Here is a 25,816-nt window from a genome sequence, read left to right as displayed (position 1 = left end):
CAGTGAGACTCTGTCTCAAAAAAAAAAAAAAGAAAGAAAGTTGGCATTTGTGACTTCACATAATTTAGTTTCCCAGATATACACAAAAGTCATCACTATCTAAAATTTACTAAAGGATTTCTGATTGGTGGTATAGACATACCTAGTTTGTTTTTTCTTGCTGTGTTTGCAGACGGCAGGCGGAAGTGTGTGAGCCCCCCCCATGTGGGCCATTTGAATTTAGCCAGTTTTATGGCTCTCATCTGTGAAATAAAAATGGGAAGAGCCTCCTTCTTCAGCGCAATGCTACGTAAATTAATTAACTCAGAGTTAAGCATATGGAAAAATAAAAATGCCAATAAATACATTAGTGGCATCATAAATCTCCATCCAATTAACAAAAACTCCATCTTCACTTTGGGGGTCTCACCTCCCTTTCCAGTTCACAAATCTTTTTTGTGAACGAGTGTTTCTTTCCTGTGTTTGAAAAGAAAATTCTCCAGTGGAACCACTGGCAAAGCTGGTGCCAGTCACGCCCCAGGGCAGGTCATTGCCCTCAGATCTGATGCCACCTGCGGGGGCCTGGGTGGCCCCTCCCTGGGCCCAGCTGCGTGGCCCCCGGAACGCAGACTCTGCCCTCTGTGAGGAGGAGCTGCCCCCGGGGCCCAGAGCTGGTGTGGGCTCCTCTTGGCCGCGCAGCGCTTCCTCCCAGGGTGGCTGCGGGCTCCTCTGCTCCGCCCCACTGCAGTAGTGGGGGTTACGTGTTCTTCGAAAAACTGTTACGTGCTTTGACATGGTTTAGGATGGCGTCAAGAGTGGGCTGGGGAGTCCCTGACACTGTTTTCCACCTACAACCCCAGGGCTGGACCTGCCCCGTGCTGCCCCCCGCCTTCAGGACAGCGGGGGTTCAGAGAGCCCCCGTCCCCTGCCCCGTTCCCTGCTCCCTGCGTCTGCAGGCTGTTTCCCCTCCTGCTGCTCTCCGGGACCCAAAGCCACCTCCCCTGCCAGTGTGGGCTGCCCACCCCTGACTTCTCCGCCCCAGGCCAGGGGACTCTCCCAGCCCCTGAAGCCCATTAGCACGTGCGGCCTTTGTGACTCTGGATTTGACAGGTCCTCGTCGGGAGCTGGGTGCTGGGTGTCCATCGGCCCGGCACACACCTTCCCCTCTCTGTGCTTGGCCTGGCACAGAGGCGGGGGCTCAGTGAACACGTCTCCACCTGAATCAAGCCAGCCAGGGGGCGGCCAGTGGCCCCGCTTTGACGTGAAGGACACTGCCACTGGCTACAGCTCTGGGCAAGGCACGTGGGGGCCCCGCAAGGAGAGGCGTTCAGGGCGAATGCTCTGTCACATAGCAACAAAGGGTCCGTTCCCCGCCAAGCCACGTTTCTGCAGCAGCTGGCTCCTGCGTGGCTGAGCTGCCCGCCGGCCGCGTCACCGGAAGCGATAAAGGTGGGAGTCACCCATGGCAGCTCCGCTGCCCTCAGGGATACGATTTCCCTCCACTCACTGAGGACCACTGTCCCGCAACCGGTCTCTGCCTGTCAATTCTCAGGGGCCCGAGGACACACGGCCACTGGGGGTGAGGACCCAGCCCAGGGCCGGGGATGGAGCATCCTCAGAGCGCCAGGCGGGGTTCAGAGCCACCTCCACGCTGCTGCTCCGTGCCCAGCATCCCAGGAGGTGATGCCGAGATTCCTTCTCTCTGCTTCTTGGGAGCACAGGGACAGTCAGGCGCCCCAAGGAAGTCAGACATACCTTTGATTGGAAATTCAGCGAGTCACGTTTCACCCCTTCTGTTATGTGACTTTTATTTTCTGTGTGCATTTTAAGGAGCATGCTGGTGGTGGCTTGCGCCATCCCCCACGTAGGACAAGGGGATGGTGAGTCCTCCTGGTGTGGCCAGAAGGCTTCGTGTAGCTGTCCACGCAGCGGCCTTGCCTGGTACTTTGCACAGTGTCTGACAGCAAACCGACTATGAGACAAGAAGGAAAGAATATGTTTGGGGAAAAAAGGAGTCCTGGCGCTATGCTCGTACTCTTTCCCCCTGAGGATTTCAAAGGCGCCAGCCCCTCTGCTCGAGACTGCGCGGCTCGGCGGCTGCTGGCGCATCCCCGCAAAGGTGCTGGCAGCCTCCCCAGCCGGGCTCCTCTCTTCCCAGCCTCTGATGTCTTTCCAGGTTGCGGCTCCTGCGTGGATGAAACAGATGACTCTCTGGGCCGGCTTCTGCTCACAGCAGGCAGGAGCAACAGTGACTGATTGGTTGAAACATGAGGATTAATGGGTATTTATATTTCATTAAATTTTATGCTCACTGGAGAATAATGTATCACTCGCAGATATTGAAACATATGTCAAGCCTATCCACTTACATATAATTCAATTTGACTTAAATGTATTGATCGAATTTTATTAAAGTCCAATACATCTTCCAAAAAGGCCTGCGAACACAGGATTGTCCCTTCGCAGCCACCTGACGAAAGGAGGCGATCGTGCCGAGACTCTGTTGGTGCCATTTCTTGGAAAAAAAGGTTGCTGTGGATGGAATTCTCATTACAAGGCGACCAGCGATACCTGATGCCTTGCAGGTAGAGCAGTAAGCAAATTGTCAAGGGCGGGCCTTGCTGGAGGGACCCCAGAGTGGGTCCGATCTGAGTGTCCGGCCATCAGAGGGGCCGAATGTCCGCCAGGTCGCAGACACGCAGGGCACGTGGTTCACAGAGCTCACCTTGCAGATGGGGATTCTGAATCCCGCGTCTGTGGCGCCCGCTGGACAGGTCCCCGGTGTTGCGTCCTGGGCTGGCGCCGGGCTCTGGGCTGTCCGCGAGCCTTTCCTGCTCTCTTGCTCTCGCTGGTCCGGTCCTGGCTCCCGCCAGTGCAGATGCGTCGCTGTTTGCTTAACACAGACCTGCTCACACACAAAAGACGCTTGAACACACTGCAGTCCAGACACCCCTACAACTGCTGCAGTTCCTAGTCCGTGGATCGTGTTATAAATTTAACGCGTTGAACAGTGAATGTCCATGAACTGTTGGATGTTCTTTATTTTTACAATTAAATGCTCACTTTTTAGCTATAACACACTATGCGTTATACATTGGGAGTAGATACATGTGTTTTGGATCAGATTAAAAAATAAACAGCATTCATTAAAATACTGCTGCCCGGGTCTTTCATATGCTATAAATATAAGTCAAAACTACAGAGAGTCATGCACCTCTACATTTATGAAGGAATTAATAACGAGGTAGACTAATTTTCCCTAAATGTACCTATTCTAAAAATCAAAATATGGCTATAGTTTCAGATAGCAAAATTAATTTCCTGAAGGACACTCTATGGCTATTCCTATAGGAAACAACTCACACTGGTGGGGCCGCAGGAACCCCCCACCCCGTCATCTCGGGAAGGAGAGCCCAAGACCACGCAGGACCCGGCCACAGACGTCCCCTCTAAGCCAGGTCGCGGCATGTCATTTGTAAGTTTGGAACTATAAAATACAAACACTGTTGCTAATTCATCCACTGAGGGTCACTTCTTACAGTCCCCATGCACGCGTAGCTCCGCACAGCACTTGGAACAGCAACTAGGGTACAAACCTCCCGAACCCTCCAGCTCTGGAACTGAAGCCCAAGCAACGGAGGGAGGCCGTGCGCCCGCTGTCCGGGCTGCACCTCTGTGTGCCGCTCCCTGTTCTGCTTTCTGGAACTTTTCCTTAGAAGTGCATCGATCCCCTCAGTGCCGCACGATCTTGCCTGCGTTGCGTCAGGGAGACACCAGCTTTCAGTAACCTCCTAACTCCACTTGGAGAGCCCAAACCAGTTGTTATTTCTGTCTGGAGACAGCCTCTCTCAGGCCCTTTCTGCCAAACGCCCTTGAATTTGACCTGCTTTGGGTCACAGCTTCAAGACTTCCTTAGTGACCCAGATGCGGGGAGGTCATGGTGCTGGCCCAGGGAAGCACTTGTCCTGCTACAGCATACCCAGTGTCCGGCCCGGTGGTTTCCCAACAGTCTGAGGTCCCAGCGCCTGGCGCAGGAGCCACAGCCCCTGGGTCCTGGGTGGGAGAGACACAAACGCACATATTTACACGTCGACAAAGTGGGCGTGGACTATGCAGATTATTAATATGAATAGAGAAGAAATGAAAAATACCATAAAGGCTTGTGAGGCTGTCGAGCTCGCTAGGATGTCAAGAGAGCAAGGAGAGAGCACCGCACGCGTTCCAGGAGCCAGGGTTTGCGAGGGCCCAGGGAGCCGGGTTTTGAGACCTCCCCTCTCCTCTCTGGGGAACAGAGGGGGTGCCTCATTGTCTCCACGGATTTGTCAGGACCAGGGGCGGACGCTGCTCTGTCCCCTGCAGGATGCCTTCTGCTCCCCACAGACTTGAAATAGGACCTTTTTCTAAAAGGTAATTGCAGGGAAACAACCGCCACACGGGTAGGCTCAGAGTCTAACAGGAACCGGTTTCAGCCCAGTGAAAACTCTGCAGCACACGGGGGAGGTGTGGTGGGCAGTGTCCCTCCTCTGAGAGCGCTTGTAGGGAAGGGCCCTTCGCCAGCTCACCCGGCCCCTCTGCCCACTCTGAGTGCCCCTCCCCACCTGCACCCAGCAACGGGGTCCTGTCTGCATTTCCCAGGCCTGGCCCCACGTGGTTCCACCAGGGTTCCAGGGGCCTCACTGCACGCTAAGGTTTGGGAACACCTAATTAAAACCGTTGGGTTACTTGAGCGACAGCCACTCGCGCATCGGGAGCTCCAGGCTGCAGGCCGTGGGGGCTCCATTGCAGGGGTGAGAGGGGAAGGCTCTTATGGGGTGAGCGCAGAAGCCATGAGAAGAAAACATCCTATTATTCAAATGGGGCAATATCCTTGTCCAGGTCATGCCAGCGGAAGGTCCCTAGTCAGAGGTTAGTCGGCAGTTTTCACTTTACTGTCTACACTGAGCGGGGCTTTGGTTCCCTTACGCAGGAACCCTAGTTCTGGGGCCACCTCACTGGGACGACCTCCAAAATTAACAAACTTACAGAATTACAGCTAACGGAAACCTAACAAAATTAAATAAGTGTCTTTACCACAGACCAGAGGCTTCGATACGATCACGGGCATTTAGAATATTCTCTCTATACAGGGAAGAATCTGATGAAGCCAATATTTCAAGAAATACCTAAAACTGAGCAACACTGGTACATCCCAGGATGCAGTTGAAAATACCACACCAGAATCTTAGTTCCTGAAAGACAGAATTTCTTCTTATTCACCTTTTTATCTCTAATATTTAGGATTACAGAGTATGATTAAGAAGTAAAAGAAGCAAGAAAGGGAGTAAAAAATGCCACTCGAGGGCAGAGTGGGTCTAGTTGCTCTTTCCGGCCAACTCCCAGCCCGCCCACAGCCAGTGGGAGGCTGGTGCCGGGCAGCCATTATTGATTCCTGAGCGGATGACCGAATGAATGGGCTTCATACTGAATTGATAACACCATATATGAAGATGCTGAAATCCATCTTATTTCACTTCTTGAAATATGAGGGGAAAATGTGAGGCTGGCTCTGGAGATGCGCCAGGAGGCTCCGTGGAAAATTCCTGTGTGATGTTGATAGCTTTGTTCAGACGTCCGCCGCTCAGCGCTGGCTGGGCAGTCGACATCCGTGCCAGCCGGGAGAAACGGGAGCGACCTCCAAGGCTGCGTGTGTGTGTGTGCGTGTGTGTGTGTGTGTGTGCGCACCTTCCTGTTTCAGCTCTCATCCTAGAAATGATTGTCCTTCTGTAGCCAACTTAGTGCCATATTGTTTTTGCATTTTTCTGCTTTTTGTTGGTGACTTTGCTGTTTCAAATGGCCCCCTGGCATAAGGCTGAGGTGCTGCTCATGCAAGGAGGCCGTGACGTGCCTCAGGGAGAAAACGTGTGTGTTAGATGAGCTTTCTTCAGGCGTGAGTTACAGTGCCTGGCCACGAGTTCAGTGTCAATGAATCAACAATATATAGTCACATGTCACTTTACAACCAGGATAAAATCTGAGAAATGTGTTGTCAGGCGACTTCATCGTTGTGTGAATATTAGGCAAATTCATGGTTGTGTGAATATTACCAGAGTGGATTTACCCAAACGTAGTTGGCATAGCCTACTACACACCTGGGCTCTTGGCGTAGCCTGGGGCTCCTGGGCTACACACCTGTACAGCACGTTACTGCACCGAGCACTGCAGGCAACTGTAACACAGCGGTAAGTGTCTGTGTGTCTAACATATCTAAACATAGACCAGGTACAGGGAAGATACAGTTTTTCATCTTGCAGGACCACAGTCATCCCGACTGGAGCATCCTCACGTGGCACACACATAAAGCAAGGTTATGTGTCAACCGGGTGATGAAAATGTAACCAGAGGCTAGGAGAAACCCATCCTGTATTTCCCCCAGGAGCCATGACTGGGCATTCTCCAGCTCGGTGTTTGCCGTGACTTTGTGGAGCATAAGTACCTTGAATAAAAGAATCAACTGTACTTGTCTGAACTTGGTCTCCCAGTGACTGAGATTCCCCCAAACCAATGATGGATGGGAGCTTCTGTAAATTTGCTCTCATACGTGGCTGCACACTAACTTAACTGGGACTCTTTAAAAAACAACAACAACAACAAAAAACCCTGACACCTTCAGAGATTACCCCCTCCCTTCTCAGGAGTCTGCTTTAATCAGATTGGTAAGGAACCCAGCCATGGGCAATTTTCGAGACCACCTGATGATTCTAATTCTTGGCCAGAGTTGAAAATCGCCAGTGGTGAGGAACTCAAACAACTCAACAGCAAACAAACAAATAAGGTGATTAAAAAATAGGCAAAAAACCTTCATAGACATTTTTCAAAACAGGACATAACGAATGGCCAACAGGTATATGAAAAAGTGCTCAACATCACTAATCATCAGGAAAGGGCAAATCAAAACTGTAATGAGATATCACCTCACCCCGGTCGGAATGGCTATTATCAAAAAGACAAAAGATAAGTGTTGGTGAGAATGTGCAGGGAAGGGAAGCCTTGCGCACTGTTAGTGGAGGTGTAAGTCACTGCAACTATAATATTATGGAAAACACTGTGGCGTTTCCTCAAAGCATTAAAAATAGAACTACCTATGATTCAGCAACCCCACTACTGGTATATATATACACCCGAAGGAAATGAAACCAGCATTTCAAAGAGATGTCTGCACTCCATGTTCATTGAAGCATCATTCACCAGAGTCAAAACATGGAACCAACCTAAGTGTCTGTTATTGGATAAGTGGATAAAGAAAATGTGGTCTATGTACACAGTGGAACACTATTCAGCCATAAAAAAGAAATTCTGTCACTTGTGACGACACGGATGAAGCTGGAAGGTATTATGTTAAGTGAAATGAGCCAGGCACAGGAAGACGAACGCCGTGTGGTCTCACGCACATGTGGAAGTAGAAAGTGGAGTGAGGGTCACCCAGGCTGGGGAGCAGCGCGGAGGGGAGGATGGAGAGAGGTTGGTCACTGGTGCACAGTCACAGTGGGAGAGGAGGAGTAGGTGCAGGTGTTCCGTTGCACAGTAGGCTGACTAGAGTTAACAGTCATGCACTCCATGGTTCGGAATAACTAGAAGAAAGGATTTTAAACGTTCTCGCCACAAGGAAATGCTAAACGTTTGAGCTGATGAATATGCTGATGACTCTGATTTGATCACTGCACAATGAATATGAGCATTGAAACTTCACCCCATATACACGTGCAAGTATCTGCCAATTAAAAAACAAAAGAACAAAAATCTCTAGTGTAACCACAGGACTGGCTGGGATATTTTCCTAGAAACAAACAAAATCAAAACCTGTGTGCCCTAAAAGTGAACAAAGGCTCTCCCCTTCTCACAGAAGCTCGGAGTCACCTGTAGGTTTCCACACATCCACCCGCCCGCCTTCACGCATTAAGGCTGGCTTCACGTCTTGTGGTGCTTGTCCCGTCCTGGCCATAGCGTGGCACAGTGATCGGGAGCTGGTCTCTGGGGTCTGGCACTCTGGACTCAAACCCACCTGTACCAGGTACTGCAGTGTGACTCCAGAAGGTCACCTATCCCCCACTGAACTTCCTTGTCTACAGCATGGAGATAATAACAGTTCTCCCTCCATGAAATTCTTTTTAGCTTAAATGAGCAAAAGGGTGTGATGTTTAGCACCTGGCCTGGCAGGTCCCTACTGAATTTTGAGGAGCTGAGAATTGTGTGATCCTGTTTTCTTCGCCCAAGTTGGAGCCAACGGAAAAGACAGAATGGACAGGTGGAGACCCAAACATCAGGCTTTGCTGACAGAGCTGATAAAAAAAAATGTAGACAGGCTGGGTGCAGCAGCTCATACCTGGAATCCCACTATGCTGGGAGGCTGAGGCGGGAGGGTCCCTTGAGGCCAGGAGTTTGGGACCAGCCTGAGCAAGGTCGTGAGACCCTGTCTCTACAAAAAAATAGAAAAATTATCCGGGTAGGTGGCGCACCTGCAGTCCCAGCTAGTCGGGAGGCTGAGGCAAGAGGATCGCTCGAGCCCAGGGGTTTGAGCTTGCAGTTCACTGTGATGACTCCACGGCACTCCAGCCTGGGTGACAGGGAGACCCTGTCTCAAACAGATGTGGACAATGTGGGCTATAAGCATGGGCTCTCTCCGCGAGTCTCAGGCTGAGAGACTTGTTGCTGCTCAGCCACAGACCTGGACAAGCACAGGACCAGCACGGCGGTCCAGGCAGCTCCTGCGTCTCGGTGCGTCATGATGGAAATCAGCCTCGGTCTATTTCCCACCCCAGATTGTGTTCGGTCTTACTGCCCAAGTTCGACAGTCAGCGATCAAAAGCTATATGAAGGTATTCATAAAACGTCAAAAGCAAGTGACGCCCCGGGAAGTACGGAAGACCATGCACTGTGTTAGATTTATTCTCTCCAAGGTTTTCTCCTGCAGATGGGGGACTTTCGGCAGCTGCATCCTGAGCTGTCTTTGCCCAGAACGAATACAGCTCCCGCAGGGCCTGAGGAATCGTGTCAGGTAAAGCCAAGCCCCCCCCACACCTCACTTCTGAAGAGTTGCTAAGACACTGAGTAGCGTCGATCATGGCCTGTGTCCCCCTCCAGTGCAGAACATCTATCTCAGAGCAGGCATCCCTGGCAAGTTCCGGAGCCCAGACGTTGGTGCCACCCAAGCCAGCCCAGGGACCCCATGGGGTCAGTGTCAATTGTCTGGCATCTGTGATCTGCAAACTTAAACTCAGCCACGATGTGTGTCCTAGCGAGAGGTCAATTGTGGCACTTGATTTTTTCCATCTGGTGGGAAAACCCATATGCCCCTCTGACATCTCCCACCTGCTAACAATTTCTAGAGATTGGCAGTGACGGCTGCTCCAGCCCCCAGCTCCTGTCTGAGGATTTTCCCGTCTCCTCCAGCCCTCCCAGGACCAACCTCTCAATCCATTTCCCCTTCACAGCCTGAGAGCCTGGCCCAGTGGTGCCGGGACGGCGTTCTCCAACCCCGCGCCTGGGGCCTGCTCCCCGCAGTAGCCTCGGCAAGACGGTTGCCCCGTCACAGCCCTTAGTGGAGGCTGCTTGCGGTGTTCGCTATAGCATCATTTGCTGAGAACGCAAATCTATTGTGAAATGTGTTCACATAAGATCGCATCTAAGGAGTTCACCGACCGATTTACCCGGGAGGCCTGGTCTAAAGTAGCTGGACTCAATGCCGTCTCACGCCGCAGACTGCTGGAAATTGTCCTCGCAAAATTCCAGCGTAAGGCGCGTTCTAGTTCCTGTCCTGACACTGCGGTGTGACCGGTGTCCCTTTAGAACAGGACGTGCTTGTCTTCTCCCTTGTAAACACCAACTCATTCCCACGGTGTCCGTCAGCAACAGCAGCACCAAGGGTCCTGTAAAGAGAAAACCTCAGCTGTGGCCGTTTCCTGGGGCGGAAGTCCCGAGTCCCGCGCCGCTGTCCACAGGCAGGCGCGGCATATGGCGCAACAGCCGGGGGGCAGGGTGGCCGTGACGATGTAATGAGACCCTTTGAATCATTAAACAGCGTCACAAAGGAAAAGTCCTTCTACAAGCACCACACTATATTTAAGATTGTAAGTCAATCTTTTAAAGGCAGAGTTCACCGAATAAGGTGGCATCGGGCGCGAGCTGGACAAGTCGTGTGGGCGGGGCGGGACCCAGCATCTGGCAGAACCGGCAGCCGTGCCGTCTCCAGAGCAGTAAAATCACGAGGACGCAACGCGAGGAGCCACGGCTCCACCGTTGGACACGGTTCTCTCCCACCAAGCCCCGCCCAAGAGCCAGCTCTGTGCCACGCACTCAGGAAGTGGCAAGGGACAAAAGATGGCCCAGGGCCATCTCTGGGCAGGACAGCGAAGGATGCGGGGGCGATTTTCAGGAATGCCAAGGGCACGACGCGCTATGACGGCAGCTCGTTTTGGCTGTTGGGGCGTCAATGTGTCCCTCCTCTCAGCCGGGTGGGGTGGAAAGTCGGACAAAGAAGGCTGATGTTTGTCACACTGGACAGAAACACCGGCCACTCCCAGCTCGTCCTGACTTCCCCACAAGGTCACAGAAGCCAGAAATGACGTGTAACGTGAAAGGGTTAATCTTGCTTTCGGGGAACTTGCCCGAGTGTTTCACTGTTGGTGCAGTCTGCTTTCACTGCAGTTTACCGTGGCGCGTGGTCTCGTGTCCCAGACACGTTCGGTTGTGTTTGTTTCACACGCCCGCTACCGAGAGGAAAGTGGCAAATTTCATGAATCTCCGTATCTGTCTAGGATTGAATCCAGAGACCTGAACCGATCTTTCTCCAGGGGACCTCTGGCCTTCCCCTCTCAGAATATTTCTCTGGGAACACACACTACACACACACACACACACACACACACACACACACACACACGTTCTGGGGAAAGAACACACCGGAACCCCAGGAAGAGGGAACTGGAGATGTGGTTCCTGAATGTGGGTGTCTACATTCGGGGGTCATCTGTGCCGTTTGTTTTGGTTTGTCTTTAAATGCAGAGCAGAATTAGTTCTCTTGAAGACAAGACTTTTTTGGTGTTTAAGGACCAGGCTTTTCCCACAAAAGAATGTTTTAGGAGAGAGGCAGATCGTGTTGTTCTTTAATTAGCTGAATATCAGAGCCTGAACCTTGAACTCAGGGTTCATCCGGGAGCAACAGACTTGGAAGAAACTCTGCCTGGCCAGGGAGGCGAGATCACAAACTGTCTGGGCTCCGAGGAGATGATGACCCAGGAATCGGAGACGAGTCGATGCGGTCGGGGCGGACGTGAGACCTCCTCCCCATCACCCGCCTCTGCAGCCTGAGGCAGAACGGGACAGGGGCCAAACCCCCTCCCAGGGAGCACCCAGGTGGGGCTGCACCTGCCCCTCGAGGTCAGCCCTGCAGTGCCTGGGCAGGTGGAGGCCGCACGGGGCCTCTGGGAGGGAGCACGGAGAGCCCCCGTCCCCCAGCGGGGAGCCTGCGTGCTGAGACAGGCAGGGCCACAGCCCCGTCCTCCTGTGTGTGGCGGGCGTGCGGGTCCCAGTAGCCACAGCCAGTGTCTCCAGTGGACCTGGCAGGACCGCGGACTCGGGTGGAAAGGCTGATGCCTGCAGACGCCCAGGAGCAGAGTCAGGGACACTCCAGGGGTGGTCCCCACACTGTGCCCCACTCTTCACTCCTGGGCACACGATGCAGCTGAGATTTGACTGGGAAATCCCTGCATTTGATTGAATTTACCTGTAAAACCTGTAAAACAGAAACCAGGCAATATCTTTCCCGGCAAGCAGAAATAGAGGTCAGAAAACGCTGAGTCAATTCATGAGAAACGTGGCAAGTTCCACGGCTGGGGGGGGCACGTTTTTGCGAGTGTGCTGCAGACCCTCTTCCCCACCAGACACAGGGCCCTGCAGACACATAAAAGGGCCATATTTTAACAGCATTACCATTATTAACCTTACCATTAACCTTACCATTATTTTTCAACATTTCCAGAAGCAAATAAAGCAAAAACTAGCATTTGAAAGAAACTATATTTGCCAAACGAGTACTGAAAAAAGAAAGTATCTCGGTTTCAAATAAAGTAACAAAGCAGATAAGAGCTGCATTCCTGAAGTGGAAAATCACATCAGGCTGTTTTGCGAGCTACGGGTCATGATCCACAGTGGCCTCTGCCAGCATTTTAATAATGAAATAAAAGTAAAACCAGAATAAAATAGAAAATATCAAATTTTATTGCCAGTATTAAGGCTGAGTATTACCGTGTGACACTTGCTTTTGTTATGTGTGTGTACAATTTCTAATTGTGTGTTGTAATCTAGGATCTGAAAGCCAATGAAATAAAATGCCTCCTTTGAGATAAATTATATTTATGCTATGTTTGACCACAGAATCCTTCCCATTGTAATTTTGGATTAGCCTGTATTCCAGTTGTCTGGTGCTCTGTCACAAACTACCCCAAATTTACTGGCTTAAAACACCCACCATTTCGTATTCCATGGCTTGGTGGGCCAGGAATTGTGTAGGGCTTAGCTGGGTGGTTCTTCTTTTCCCTGTTGCATGGACAGAGGCCACCTGGTGATCTTTAGCAGGCAGATGGCTGACCTGGAGGGCTCAGGATGGCACAGGCACCTGCCTGGTTTAGAGGGGTGGCTGGAAGCCTGGTTCAGCTTGGATTCTCGGCCTCAACACCCACTGTGGCCCTCTGGTATGGTGTCCCCAGGGTTGGTGGATTTCTGATGTGGCAGCTCAGGACTGCAATTGGACCCTTGAAGTCAGAATATGCGTTGCTTTTCATGACCTGGCCTCAGAAGTCACATACATCACTTCTGCCATACTATATTGGTGGAAGCAGCAAAGTCCACCCAGGGTCAAGGGGTGGGGCATGCATGGTCTCTGCCTGTTCAGGGATGGGCATCAAAGGATTTGCAGCCACTTGTTAAAACGGCCACACCTGGCCAGCCATTGCTGGACTCTCTGGGATGGACGGCCAAAAACTCCTGATAAAATCAGATGATCTAATGACAGCATCCGCATCGGTGAGGTGTAGTAGGAAACACATCGCCAGCAAACTCTGGACTTAGCAGACTGCACTGTGAGCTTTGCAGTTCTGAATTTTTCATGGCAAATTCAGGGTACACGAACTTAAATTGCTGTCAGTGAGTAGAAAAAGCCTCCTTCTGAACAGATAAACTCATCGTCGATGTTTTGTGAGTTTGGGGGCTGACATGCGTCCTGAGTCATGCATCTCACCCAGCTGAGTAGAACTTCGCAGAGGAAGCCAGGTAAGTAACATCATCCTGAGACCGATCTTACGTTGCAACACGTGCGCTAAGTAACAGGGTCCAGATCTGGGCCTCAGAAGATCCGGGGGCGGGGTGCTGTGTGTGCGCTGCCCTGTGTGTGTCAACAGCTGATCTCTAAACAATCCCAAAAGGATCAGGAGCCTCTTTGTGTAGTTGTTTGATGCTTTCCTGGATCTTAACCATAAAACAATTAGGAAAACTGCAATGCTGGCAGTTTTTTGTTGTTGTTGTTTTTGTTTTTGTAAACTACAACTCCAAAATCCATTTTAGCTAGAAACTATGCTTCTAAAACAAATGATGAAAAACCATGAAGGCTCTTGTGAATAAATTCCATTTTGTTTGTTTTACATTTTTAAAACAATAGAGGGCAGGAGTTTCAAACTGATTTCAAAGATCTCCTTGAATATTTCCCCCTAATCTAAGAATGTTTTCCTATCCATTGCACATTTTGCAGTGACTTGCGAAAGCACAGTGGCATTCCTGTTGTCGTGTATAATAACACTCCGCAATATTTTACGGGAACTTACAGATCTTAACAACAGAGTCATTTAAAAGCATCCTTCTTATTTTCAATTCTCACCACATTTTAGGGAGAGGGGCTCAGAATCAGGAAAGTCGTTTGAGCTGTTTTAACTCCTCTCTCCAGACTTATAGATAAATATATGAAAGCTAGATAGATGATTGATTTGAAACCAAGTAAGTAGAGCTGAGCCTTGCACAGAATTCTTACTGTGAGGGAATTGGAGTGTGCGCTGGTTAGCGGAGCAGTAGTCATAATAAACTTAACAACAAGTTAATCCGCATTCAGCGCATCCCGTGTGCCAGGCTGTGTGCCCTGTCTGAGCCACCTCTACTCCATATGAAGGGACACAGTTGTTCTCCCCACATTACAGGGAAGGACACCTCGACCCGGAGGTTTGGGGACCGCTCACTCAGCTCAGCTGGTCCCGGGGAAGCCGCAGTCGGCCCCGAGCAGGTGCTCCCCGTGCTGGGAGCGGGGCCGGCCTCCCTGAGAAGGAAGGAGCTTTGTTCTTCTCTCTCCGGCTCTTTCTCCACATCAGGTTTCTCAGGCGGCACCTCCAGCCTTGGGAGCTGGATAACTCCCGGTCGGTGTGTTCTGCCCGGCACATTGCAGGACGCGTAGCAGCAGCAGCAGCAGCAGCAGCACTCACACCAGCTGTGACAACCAGAATGTCCCCAGACACTGCTCAATGCCCCCTGGGGGGCAAAATAGCTCCACCCTTTGAGAACCACTGCTCTAAATTGACCAAACTGCCTGTATTATATCTGTAATTAAAATTACATACTTTTGAGCATACAATTTTCATAAATGTAGGCGATCAGAGAGAATTTGTCTAAATTGGCCTCTTTCAAACTTCCGAAGAAGAATACGTTTCGCCTACAACTGACATCTACGCTGAGGGCAACTGACTGTCGTGTTAAAATCATCTTCCCCCATCCGAGTCTGGCGGAGCCCCTGGTGGCTTGTCCCTGTGGGCGGCTGGAGCGGGCGAGGGTCCCTTTGCTGCGGACCGAGGACGCTTCCACGGCACCGCTGTGCCAGCTGTCACAGGTACAAACTACCTGGATATTTAGATACTAGAGCGTCTAAGAGGGCACCATCAATCTTTCATAGTAAGAGAATACATAAATTATAAACAAATATGTCCTTTGGTCTCGTAGAACAGCACAGTGATCAAAGAGACACAATAGAAATGCATTTGCTTCTGCAGTCGGCCGTATTCCCCCAGCTCCGGGCTGTGCTGACGGACAGCCCACGAGCTGTCAGCTTTTGTTCCATCTGTCAGAGTATACCTACCTCCTGTTGTTTTAAGTAATCAATATGTGGGCTGGAATCACCTACTGCTACCTCCGCTCCCTCCTATTTTGTCCACTCATAAATTATGGATCGCTGCACAACATCAAGTCTACAATTTCGATTGCATTTGCTAATCATTGATCAATAATTCAGGAGCCTCTCCTCCTTCAAGGGCCCCTGGTTTCCTGCAGCATATGGCACCGGGCTGACAGCGCGCAGGGAGGCGTCCCTTATCACAAAGAGCAGCTGCAGAAACAACTTGTTTAAAGTTGTTTCTTCCCCATCCCTTCCTGTTTCTACGAGGGCGACTTTGTACTTCCCCGCGCGGTGGCTGCCTTGAGAAGCGGAGGCTCTGGGCTCGGTTCGGGCAGACGGGCCACTTAGCAACAAAACGCCCCTTTCCGTTGCGTTTCATTTTGCGTTTCAGTGTTCTTGTGTCTGTCACTGAGAGGAGTCTCACGGGGACAAAGTGTCCTGTTCTCCTGTTTGCATGCGACCTGGGCCGGTGGGCACAGAGCCGGGACACAAGGCCCACGTTGGGCCCCTCAAGCTCGCACAGAGGCAGGCTGCAAATCCGAGCAGAGAGCGCTACCCCCAGCACACTCCCTGGCCAGGAAAACTGGAAACCCTGAGCTATTTTAAGGGTTTGCTCTGGCTGTTTTGTTTTGTTCTAAGGTCTGTTTCAGTCCCGTTTTCTGTGTGTGTGTTTGTGCCCTTTCAGTGAGATGATGGAGTTAAAAATAATAGTGGCTCACAAACCATTCTCCTCTTCCTCTAACCGCCTAGAGGACAGCGATGCCAGGCCCTCTTCCCCCGAGCTCGTGAACGTGCGGCCCAGGACGCTGCCTGTGGGGGGAGAGACCCGTGCGGAAGGCACGGCTGGGACCCAGGCTCAGAGCAGGGGGGATCGGTTTCCTGGAGCCTTTCAGCTCCTAATTTCTGGGAAACCTTTTCCACAAAAGGCAGCCTCAGAGGGCTCTGGAGGTTGCCGCATTAGGGGCACAGCCCACCCGCCCCCTCCCAGGGAGCGAAAGGGCATGAAGGGGACCTTTGTCATCCGAACCTGAGGCCTGCCCCTTCCTGCTGGCCACAGGGGGAAGACGCTCCCAGGCAGCGGGCCTTCTATAGAGCTCCCGCCATTGTCACGGCCCAGCGGGGGAGCGAGGCCACAGCGGGTTCTCAGTAACTTTAAAAAATGGGAAAAAAGGAACAGCAGGAAGGGCCAGAGAGGAGGACTAAAGGAAAAGGTTTGAAACAGTCTGTGGCAAGAAGCAGACAGGGCAGCGGCTGCTCGAGGGAGGGACACAAAACTTTTCTCCTTGAGTGGGAAGAGAAAAGGCGGGACTGGGCAGTGGCCATAAAAGTTAATGAAAACGAAGACAGTCGGAATGAGATTGGGAGGAGACAAAGGGAGGGGGAGGAAGAGAGACCAGGACCTGCAGCGCCTTGGGGGCCCACCTGCTGTGGCCTCACTTGATGTCCCCTTACCTCCCTGCCCCTCACTTCCCTGCCCCTCACTCCCTGCCCCTCACCTCCCTGCCCCTCACCTCCCTGTCCCCTCACCTCCCTGTCCCCTCACCTCCCTGCCCCTCACCTCCCTGTCCCTCACCTCCCTGTCCCCTCACCTCCCTGTCCCTCACCTCCCTGTCCCCTCACCTCCCCCTCACCTCCCTGCCCCTCACCTCCCTGTCCCTCACCTCCCTGTCCCCTCACCTCCCTGCCCCTCACCTCCCTGTGCCCTCACCTCCCTGGTCTGGCTTGGTCCCTGGGACACCACAGCTGCTGGAAGACTAAAGTGTGCCTGTAGCTGCTCTGGAGTTGACAGTGGAGAATACACGGCAATGTCATTGCCCCAGTGGAAGCCCTGGGCAGATGCCCTAGTGACAGGCCATCCCTCCCCCTGCAGATTGGCGGGACCACCTCGCTGGGTCGGGGTCCAGCCCGAGTCCTTTCCTACCCACCCCGTGCGAGAGGCGTCACGGACCTGGTGCGGGCAGGAGCGTGTCCAAGTTTCCGAGGCCTCAGGCAATGACCCCGGAACAGCAGTAACTGAAACATCCACCCCCGTGGGAGCGGGTCTGTTCCACTGCTCCAACGGGCTCCTCCACGAGGCCCGAAGGTCTAAATGCCACTAGAAATGTCTTGAAATGGCGCCACATCCACTCAGTAGCACAGCTGTTTCTATAAATAAAACCATAAACCCACTCAAGACCTTTCCTGGACTTCTAGTCCTGAAACCCAGGGGCCTCCGTGGACGCTGAAGGCAGAGACGGCGACCTGGCGGGGGCAAGGGTGAGGGCGGCAAGGGTTGCCGCCTGAGACTGGAAACCAGGGCCCCAAAACCTCTCGGGAGGAACCTTGGTCCTTGGGCGCGCTGCCTGCTGAGAGAAGGGGATGGTCTGACACCATCACGCTTGAGAACCACGTGGGGAACATGTCCCTTCTCACGCAGACCTGGTGTGGCCTGCTCGAGGACAATCTCCGAGGAGCCCCGGGGTGCTGGGGTGTGGATCATCTTTGCGCTGGGCTGAGCCCAGGTAGGAACCGCGCGGAAACACGCACTCAGCTGCCGGGGGCTGCCATCGCTGCTGCGGCTCAGGCCCCTCCCCGGGACCCGCTGCCCAGACCGGGGCTGGACTGACAGCGGAGGGACAGCTCCCCCAGCACAGAGAGCCCCCAAAGTCTCCTCTGACGTTAGGTGCGACCTCCCCAAGCCAGCCAGGCTCGGCTCGAGCGCTCTCCACCGCCACTGCCCCCTTTGTCACCCGAGTCCTTTAGGGTGCCCAGGGCTTAAGTCTCATATCAGGTGCTGTGGTCCAGGTGCATCGCCAACACTCCTGTCTTCTCCCTCCATCCGTCGTCTGCCTGTCATCCGTCACCTACCTAGGACCTACCATCTACCCGTCGTCTACCTATCGTGACCCTTCCCACTGGCAAATGCCTCTTTTCTTCTTTCCATATACAAATGTTAGTAATTCCCAGTTTTCCAGTGAGCTAAGTTTGGGGGCAGAGCTGTCACCTGCGCCTTTGGACCCTTCCTTCCTGGGCAGTGAGGGACTCAGATGGCCCCCGCGGGCCCTGCTCTCTCAGGAGCGGAAGGACTGGGGTTTGCCGGCTCTGAGAGGAAGGTGAGTGGGTCCGTCCTCCTGCGCCCAGTACGGCCGACCACCTGCTCTCACCTCTGCCCGTGTAGGGAGCCTGACAGGGACTTTAACACTCCTGGAACAGCCACCGTTTGTTGGGATGATGGTAACTGCTCCAATAATCACCAGTAAAAACGGAATGCGTTTTCCTTCCTGATTGCGCGTGTCAACGATGCTCAGAAAACACCAGACCAAAACGTGGGCTGTTACCTGCAGGCCCCCGAGCCCCCACCCTCATTCTTCCTGTCTTGCCTCACCTGCCTCCAGCTCCAGGTCTGGCTGCACAGCTGTGAGACGGGACAGTGCGTTCAGCGTCACACCCCACGCGGTCCCTGGACGGTGGCTCACCCAGTGGACGTGCTTCCTGGACGCGTGCTGGTGTCAGCTGACTCCGTCACCCACACAGACACCGGGTGTGGGGGGGCCCTCCGCCCAGAGGGAAGAGCCTCCTCTTTCCCGTCTGCATGCACCTGGGGCTGACTCAGCTCAGTGGGACCAGAAATAGACAGGTTCAACTTTGGCCTTTGCAGTGTTTCCTTCTTTTTCCAAAATGGTGCATTTCCTTTTTATTTTGTTAAAATTGCTGGGCCTTTCCCCTAAGTTCGGGTGTGTGTGCATGTGTGTGCACACCTGCGTGTGTCCGTGTAAGGAAGCAGCCTTCCGATGGGAGCGAGATGGCCGTGCCCGCAGACGACCCTCAGCGTCACAGACCGGGGAGCTTAAACAGCAGAAATGTATTTCTCGCAGTTCTGGGCTGGCAGTCTGAGGGCGCGGTGCCAGCCTGGCGGGGTCCTGGGGAGGGCTCTCCTCCTGGCTCGCAGACGGCAGCCTTCTCACTGTGTCTCACGTGGCCGGGGAGGGGCTGGGGAGGAGAGAGAGAAAGCACTTGGGTTTCTCTTCTTCCTATAAGGACACTAATCCTATCGTGACTTCACCTGACCCAGCAAAGCCATCGCACCCGGGGCTTAGGGCTTCACCTTGTATCTGTTGGGGGCGGGGCGTAAACACGCAGTTCATAGCAGACAGATCCAGGTAACTACGGTAAAATGGAGTTGGGAACCACACGTTGCTCTGCCTAAGCCACAGGCTGTTGCTATTATTTTTGTAATAAATATCCAATTTAAGGATTGCCCTGATTCAGCCAGGAGAGGTCTTGGGCTATATTTAAGCCAGGAAGAGACAGGACAAGTTAACAGCGTGCAGCGGCCGTGCTGTGGAGCAAGGACAGCAGCAGCTGCAGGCGGCATGAGACGAGGCGTAGGCAGGTGGACACGCCTTGGTGTCCTGGGCAGGCCCGCCCCAGGGGTCCGCTGCAGAGGCCGCCTCCCAGCGCAGCCCGAGTTGGCGCACTGGGTTCTAAATGCCCAGCTCGGGCACGCTTTGGAGGCCGGGGCAGGACTGAAACTGTACCTTTCCTGCTACTTCTGCCGGCAAGGCACTGACAGGGACAGTGCAATCACACCTGCAGGTAGTGACACACCTGTAGCTCGTCACCGTGTGCCCAGCGCTGAGCCGCTGCAGCAGTGAGACCCACTGATGGTGTTAACACAAAATTTAAACAACTAACGTCATAAAAACTCAAGAATCTTAGTCGAGTGGAGGAGGGAGGGTGTCCCATAGACATCGCCGCCCACCGACTAGAACGGCAACGCGAGGACACCTGAACGCGCCGAGTGTTGGTGAGGACGTGGGGCAACCGGAGCGCTGACACTGCGCTGTAGGATGCGGAGCGCCCCAGCCACTTTGGAGAGCTGTGGCAGGACGTCACAAAGCTGAACATGACCACCAGCAGCTCCACTCCTGGGATCCCCCAAGAGGAGTGAAACACACGCTCACAAACACTAGCGTGCAGCGCTCACGGCCTTGTTGTCTGTAACAACCCCCGCTGGAAAGCACCCAGACGTCCGCCTGCTGGTGAGTGGATACACGTTGTGGTCCATCCATACTGCGCGACACTGCCCAGCAGCAAACGGGCATGAGCCACCTACCACACGCCACACTTGTGGACCGCAAGAGCATTTTGCCAAGTGAAAAATGCCGGACAAAAAAGACTCCTGCTAAATAACTCCATCTATATAAGAATCTAGGAATGACCAAATGCAGTGACAGAAAGCAGAGCGGCATTCGTCGGGGGCCTGGGCCGGGGAGAGGGGACCAGCTGCGCTGGGCGGGAGGAAGCACTTGGAAACGACGGACATCCCACCAGTCGGGTGGCGCTTACGTGGCGACGTATGACCACCAGCACTCACCCACCTGTGCAAAGTGAGCAGTTTTACTGCATGTCAGTTAATATCTCAATAACGACAGCACAGTAATTTAGCATGATAAAATAAGTAAAATTAAACTAAATACTAATAAAACTAAGGAAAAGCCTCGGAGACGAAGCAGTCTGTGTCGTCCGATGACTGAAATGCTGCATCTACGATGGTTAATTTGATCAGAAAGTCCCTCTGCGTTCCTGGTTTCCACCCTGAGGGTCCAGCGACTTCTGCAGCAGACCCTGGGGGAGGGCCTGCCCGGGACACCAGGATCACCCGTCCGCCGGTCGGCACCTGCCACGTACTGGGCCCCGTGTCCTGCCCTGGTGGTGGGACTGGGCAGCACAGCTGGCCCCGATCAGAGCCGGCCTGGCCGGATTCAGGTTCCTCCCGGGAGTTTGCAGTTGGGATTCAGAAACCAGAGCGGTGTCTGTCCGCGTGTGTGGAGCTGAGGCGAGAACACCGCCTGGGCCTCCCCGTGGCGCTCTGTGCTGACACCTTCGCTGCAGCCGGCCACCCAGGGCCAGGGAGTGGTATCCTCACCCTCATCCCCGCCCAGGCGGGCCCTGGGGCAGGGACAGGAGGACGGGCACGAGCGCTCCCCGCCCACGGTGGCGTCTGCGGTCCCACCCTGGTCCCTGCTCTCTCCCCGCACCTGCCGCTTCTCCGCTCTTCCCGCTCTTCTGCTCTCTGAGCAAAGTCTAACACTTGTCACATCAAAGAGTGGGAACAAGTGACAAAGTCATGACCTCTCAAGGTCATACACAAGGTCCTTGTTATTCATCCATGCAGCCGTGCCACTGATTTTCCCGGAAGTCCACATACGGTCACCTGTGTCGGCACAGGTCACCTGTGTCAGAGTGGAGGGAGCTTCTGGGTGACACAGCGGGTCCCCCCGGCCGTCTCTGTGCCCACACAGGCACCGTCTCCCCTCAGCCCCTGCAGCACCCGCGTCTCCCCCCAGCACAGCCCCTGCCCCTGCCCCTGTCAGGTGGGGACAGCAGCTCCAGTCACCTTTCTCCACAAAGAGACAGTTTCCCTTCCTCTGTCCCCTCGACGACGAACTGAGGTTTGCAATTCTCTGTTTCTTGTCTCTGTCATTTTATTCACTGCCCGGTATGCCCGGTGAGCTCAGAGAAGGCGAGAAATTCAGTTTCTCTATTGACCACTAACTCGGTGCTATGCACAATTAGGTGCTTAATAAATGCTCTTGGTGGTAATAATGACCATGCTGATGATAACGGAGCTTCACGTCCTCCTGGGAGAAGTTTACGTTCCTTGAGAGTTGGGCTCGCTGGAATTAAATCGAGAAACAGAAACTCGGTTTCTTTATATCTCGGGGAGCCACAAGGTTAGCGGCTTAATGGAGGGCACAGTGATTGACGGGGCGCGGGGAAGCTCCGCGCTCACGCCCGGCACCAGCCTCTGGCGCTGGAGGCTTCCCTCTGCCCAGACCGCTCCTCTTCCACGTTCTCCCAGTGGCGAGTTCAGGGTCGCTCCGTTCACCTGTGAGGCGAATTCGTACAGAAACGCAGCGTCCAAAGGGGCAGACACGTTTTCTGTATCAACATGACGTTGGCCACAAAAAGAAAGCGTGATTTCCCCACTTCTAGACTTTGCCGTTCTTCATGAAATACGCGTTTCTGACGTCCATATCACACAGCCTCTCCTCGATGCCGCACTCAGGACAGGACGGTGAGAACCCAGAGAACCCAGAGAACCCTGCATCTGACAGGGGTCGGATGCACCGGCTCCATGGACGGCGAGGTGGGGACCGGCGGCTGCCCTGGCTGAAGGACTGCGGAACCGCGATGGGTCCCAGGTAGAACTGGCTTCAGGGACCAGCTCACGGGCAGGGACTCAAGCTGGCCGGGAGCCGGGGGTCAACAGGACAGGAATCAGGTATGGACAACCTCGGGGTGGCAGCCCCCCCAACTTCTAGGTGTGCAGGTGGGATCTGGGGCGAGGGCTCCGAGTTCGTTCCTTCCTTTCTCCGTCCCCTCATCCCAGGAAATCCTGCCGCACATCACCGTGCATCCGTCCTGCTCGGGCGCAGCTATGACTGGGCGCCCGTGGCCCCTACGCCCTTGGGATGAGGTAGACGAGGAGCTCCAGCTCCCTCGCCGAACCCCGCAGGTCCAGGAAGGCAGCCCTTTTGGGGTACGGGGGTGAGGGACGGCCCTGGTCTGGGGCAGAGAGCATGGTGTTCAGCACCCCACGCCCCCCGGAGAGGATCCCCATGGGCAGGCAGAGGGGACGGTTCCCCCACCCAGTGGCCTGAGGCCCCGATGCACCCAAACCTCATGCGCTGACTGGCACGGGTGGTGCCAACCTTGGTTCCCGTCCCCCACCCAGAATGCCTCACCTGGCCCATTCCACAGAGAGAAGAGCCTTTTAAAGCTTTCCCTTAGGTCAGGATGGAGGTCGCCGAATGTGGCCACCACTCACCGTGCATCTTCCTGTCACAACACATCGTCACGTCCACCCTCTTCCATTCAGACGGGGAGATCGGGGGACCCCAGAGAGTCCCCCAGTTCTACACAGCATCAGATCCGTGTCCTCCGCTTCCCCCGCATGACGGCGGCACAGAGGGCTTTGCGCAAGGACAGCTTCGATTTCCCTGGATCAACTTCAGGATGAGGGACTGAGTTGGACCCCAGATCTGCTGTGTGGCAGCCGGGGGGGAATCGCGGTGTCAGTCTCTAATTAAAACTTATACAGGAAAAATTAGATTCCATCCGTTAATGATGCCATTTATTGTCATGGATACTAAAGGGGGAAAAACACTCGGATGAGAACGCGCTATGGAAATTTTGCCCATAGTGAAAAATAGACTTTGGAAATCATGATTGGTGGTACATTTATACCACAATTGAGTTGTAAGTGTCCCATTTTATTCCGCGTATGTGCATCAATGATTTGTGTTAATATGGGAATAAATGGTCTAGAATTTACTCTTTGAATTAAATCTGTAGATAATTAAAAAAATTCTGAAACGGCAATAGAGAAGCGTGCAGTGTCACGCAAACAAAAACCATGATGTGTCCATTTTTACAATGTTACTGAAAATGTCTATTCTATATTTTAAAATGGACGGTTTTCAATGATGGGCTTTCGTCGGGCTGGGAGGTGGGAAAGTTGACTCCGTGGCCGATCCCGCTACCGCTGAGCCGGTGGTTTAAGCATAAAATGCGAAGTGAGCGGTAAATCTCCCAGTCCACCCAACTGCAAGAGCCTCTCACGGTTTCGTTAAGAATTAAGCTAATTGGGTTTGCTGTAAGGTTGGTGTCCTTCCTGCTGGAAACCTTCCCAGGTCTTCCTCGGCAACGGCGGCCACCAGACTCCCCGGCCACCCTGTTAGCCCAGACTTTAATTAGCTCTGGCGTCCCCTCCGTAATGATAATGCGGAGATGATGAATGGAGGCGCAGATGACGGCGAAGTGCCTCAGCCATCAGCGCCGAATGTCATTAGCACCTTCCCTCGCCGAATCCATCACTGCCATCCCCGCGGCTCCGCGCACGTGGCTGCCGGCCAGCTCGCCTCCCCGAGCCCGCGGCCGGGCCTGGTAGGGTTTTCCTCCCCATATGCTTTTATTCCTATTTTGCTAAATATTTGTTTTGCAAACAGAGTTCCAATATATTTCCAGCTGAGATGATAACTATTTTGGGTCAATAAGCAAATAGCTAATTTAGAGCAAAATAAATACTGGTAAGAAACTGTTCTCCGAGCATCGAGATCTGAAACAAAGTCAGTGCGATGACACATCCGACCGGCTTCAAAACGGAAGAGCTGCTTCCAAGACGCACGCGATGGCAGCCCCGAGGGAAAATGGCCATCCATAGCGCCGGTTTAAACCCTGCTAGGTTTTCCTCAAGACCTCGAGCACAGAGGACTCTTAGGGCCACATGTATAGGAACCTGGGGGTGGCGTGAGAATGGGACGTCTCTCCTTCGGACAGGAGCCCGGCGCACGCCTGCAAACTCGCGGCTGACAGCTCTGGTCCCTCGCTCGTGCTCGCGGCAGCTGAGGAACACCGTGTGCTCTAACAGAGAGCCGGGCCTCATCTGCGATTTACAGGGGAGGGGGTGTCACTCTTGCCCTTTCATTTTAACGACAGTGTTAGAGAGAACCTCAGCCCGGGACGGCAGATGCACCCCCTCTCTGGCCCCTGGTGCCCCAGCCCCCTCTGTGCTCGCTGCAGCCTCTGCTCTTCCTCTGCCCCACGAGCCTTCTCCACGCCCAAGCTCAGCTCTGCGGCCAGGCCGCTTGGCACCCACCACAGGAGGCAGGAGGTGGCCCTGGACAGTGTCCTGAGGACTCTATGGGGCAAGCTCAGGCACCCTGTGACCGGCACGCCTGCCCCCTTCCCAGCCAAAGGATGACTGAGTTTTCATCACGCTGGCCAAGATTTGAGACACCAGCCCCTGGGAGGTCCACCTTGGCACACGAGCTCAAAACGTAGAGTCTCCCGGTTGCGGGTTTGCTAACAATTCCTTCTGTCTCCAAGGAAGACTTTCAGGAGAATGAGGCAAGAGAGTGGACAAAGAAGCTCTTGGCTTTCTCTCCAGATCTGCTCCTTCTGCAATGCTGGCCCCGCCTCAGAAACAGGTGCCACCATCGGCACAGCTTTCTGTACAGAAACCCGAGGCCCAGGTGGCATCTGGCCCCTCCCCCCTCGCCCTGCCCCCACCGCCGACACAACCTCTGCATCCTGTGTCCCCACCAAACACTCGGGCTTAGCCCACCCTCCGTCCTCCCCAGGAGCAGGGGCAGCACCTCCTCGGGCCCCTGGCCCCTCGCTGATGTCCCGCTCCCCCTCCGACCCGTCCGTCTTCCAGCAGCAGCGCTGTGATCTCTGGAAACCACACGTGTGACTGTGGAGTTAAGACACTTCGGAGCCTTCCCTGCACCCCCAGACTCGCCTGCAGGCCCAGCCGCACGTGCCCAGGGCTCCCCTCCTGCCCCTCTCGCGCCCCTGCCCTCCCACCCTCCCTCCAGCCACGCTGGTGCCACCGTCCCCATGCTGAGCCCCTCCGTGGGTGGGTTATCTGTGTCATTTGCCTGGAGTTCTCGTCCACACGAGGACCAGGTACCTGCGGCAGCCCCGCGCTACCGAGCCGAGATGCACCCCGCCCCGTGTTTCTGCGACACAGGGAAGCACATCTCACGCAGTCCGGGCGGGTGGGTGGTTCTAGGCTCTAACAGACAGTGGCTGGATGTCTTCGGCCTCAGCTTCTCATCTCTAGCATAAAACATCAGCACCGTCTCGGAAAGGTCGTGAGGGCTGCGTGAC

Source organism: Propithecus coquereli, unplaced genomic scaffold (assembly GCF_000956105.1).
Source record: "Propithecus coquereli isolate 6110/MARCELLA unplaced genomic scaffold, Pcoq_1.0 Scaffold711, whole genome shotgun sequence".
Classification (NCBI taxonomy): domain Eukaryota; kingdom Metazoa; phylum Chordata; class Mammalia; order Primates; family Indriidae; genus Propithecus; species Propithecus coquereli.
The sequence above is the reverse complement of the archived record's forward strand: the minus strand, read 5'-3'. Positions refer to the sequence as shown.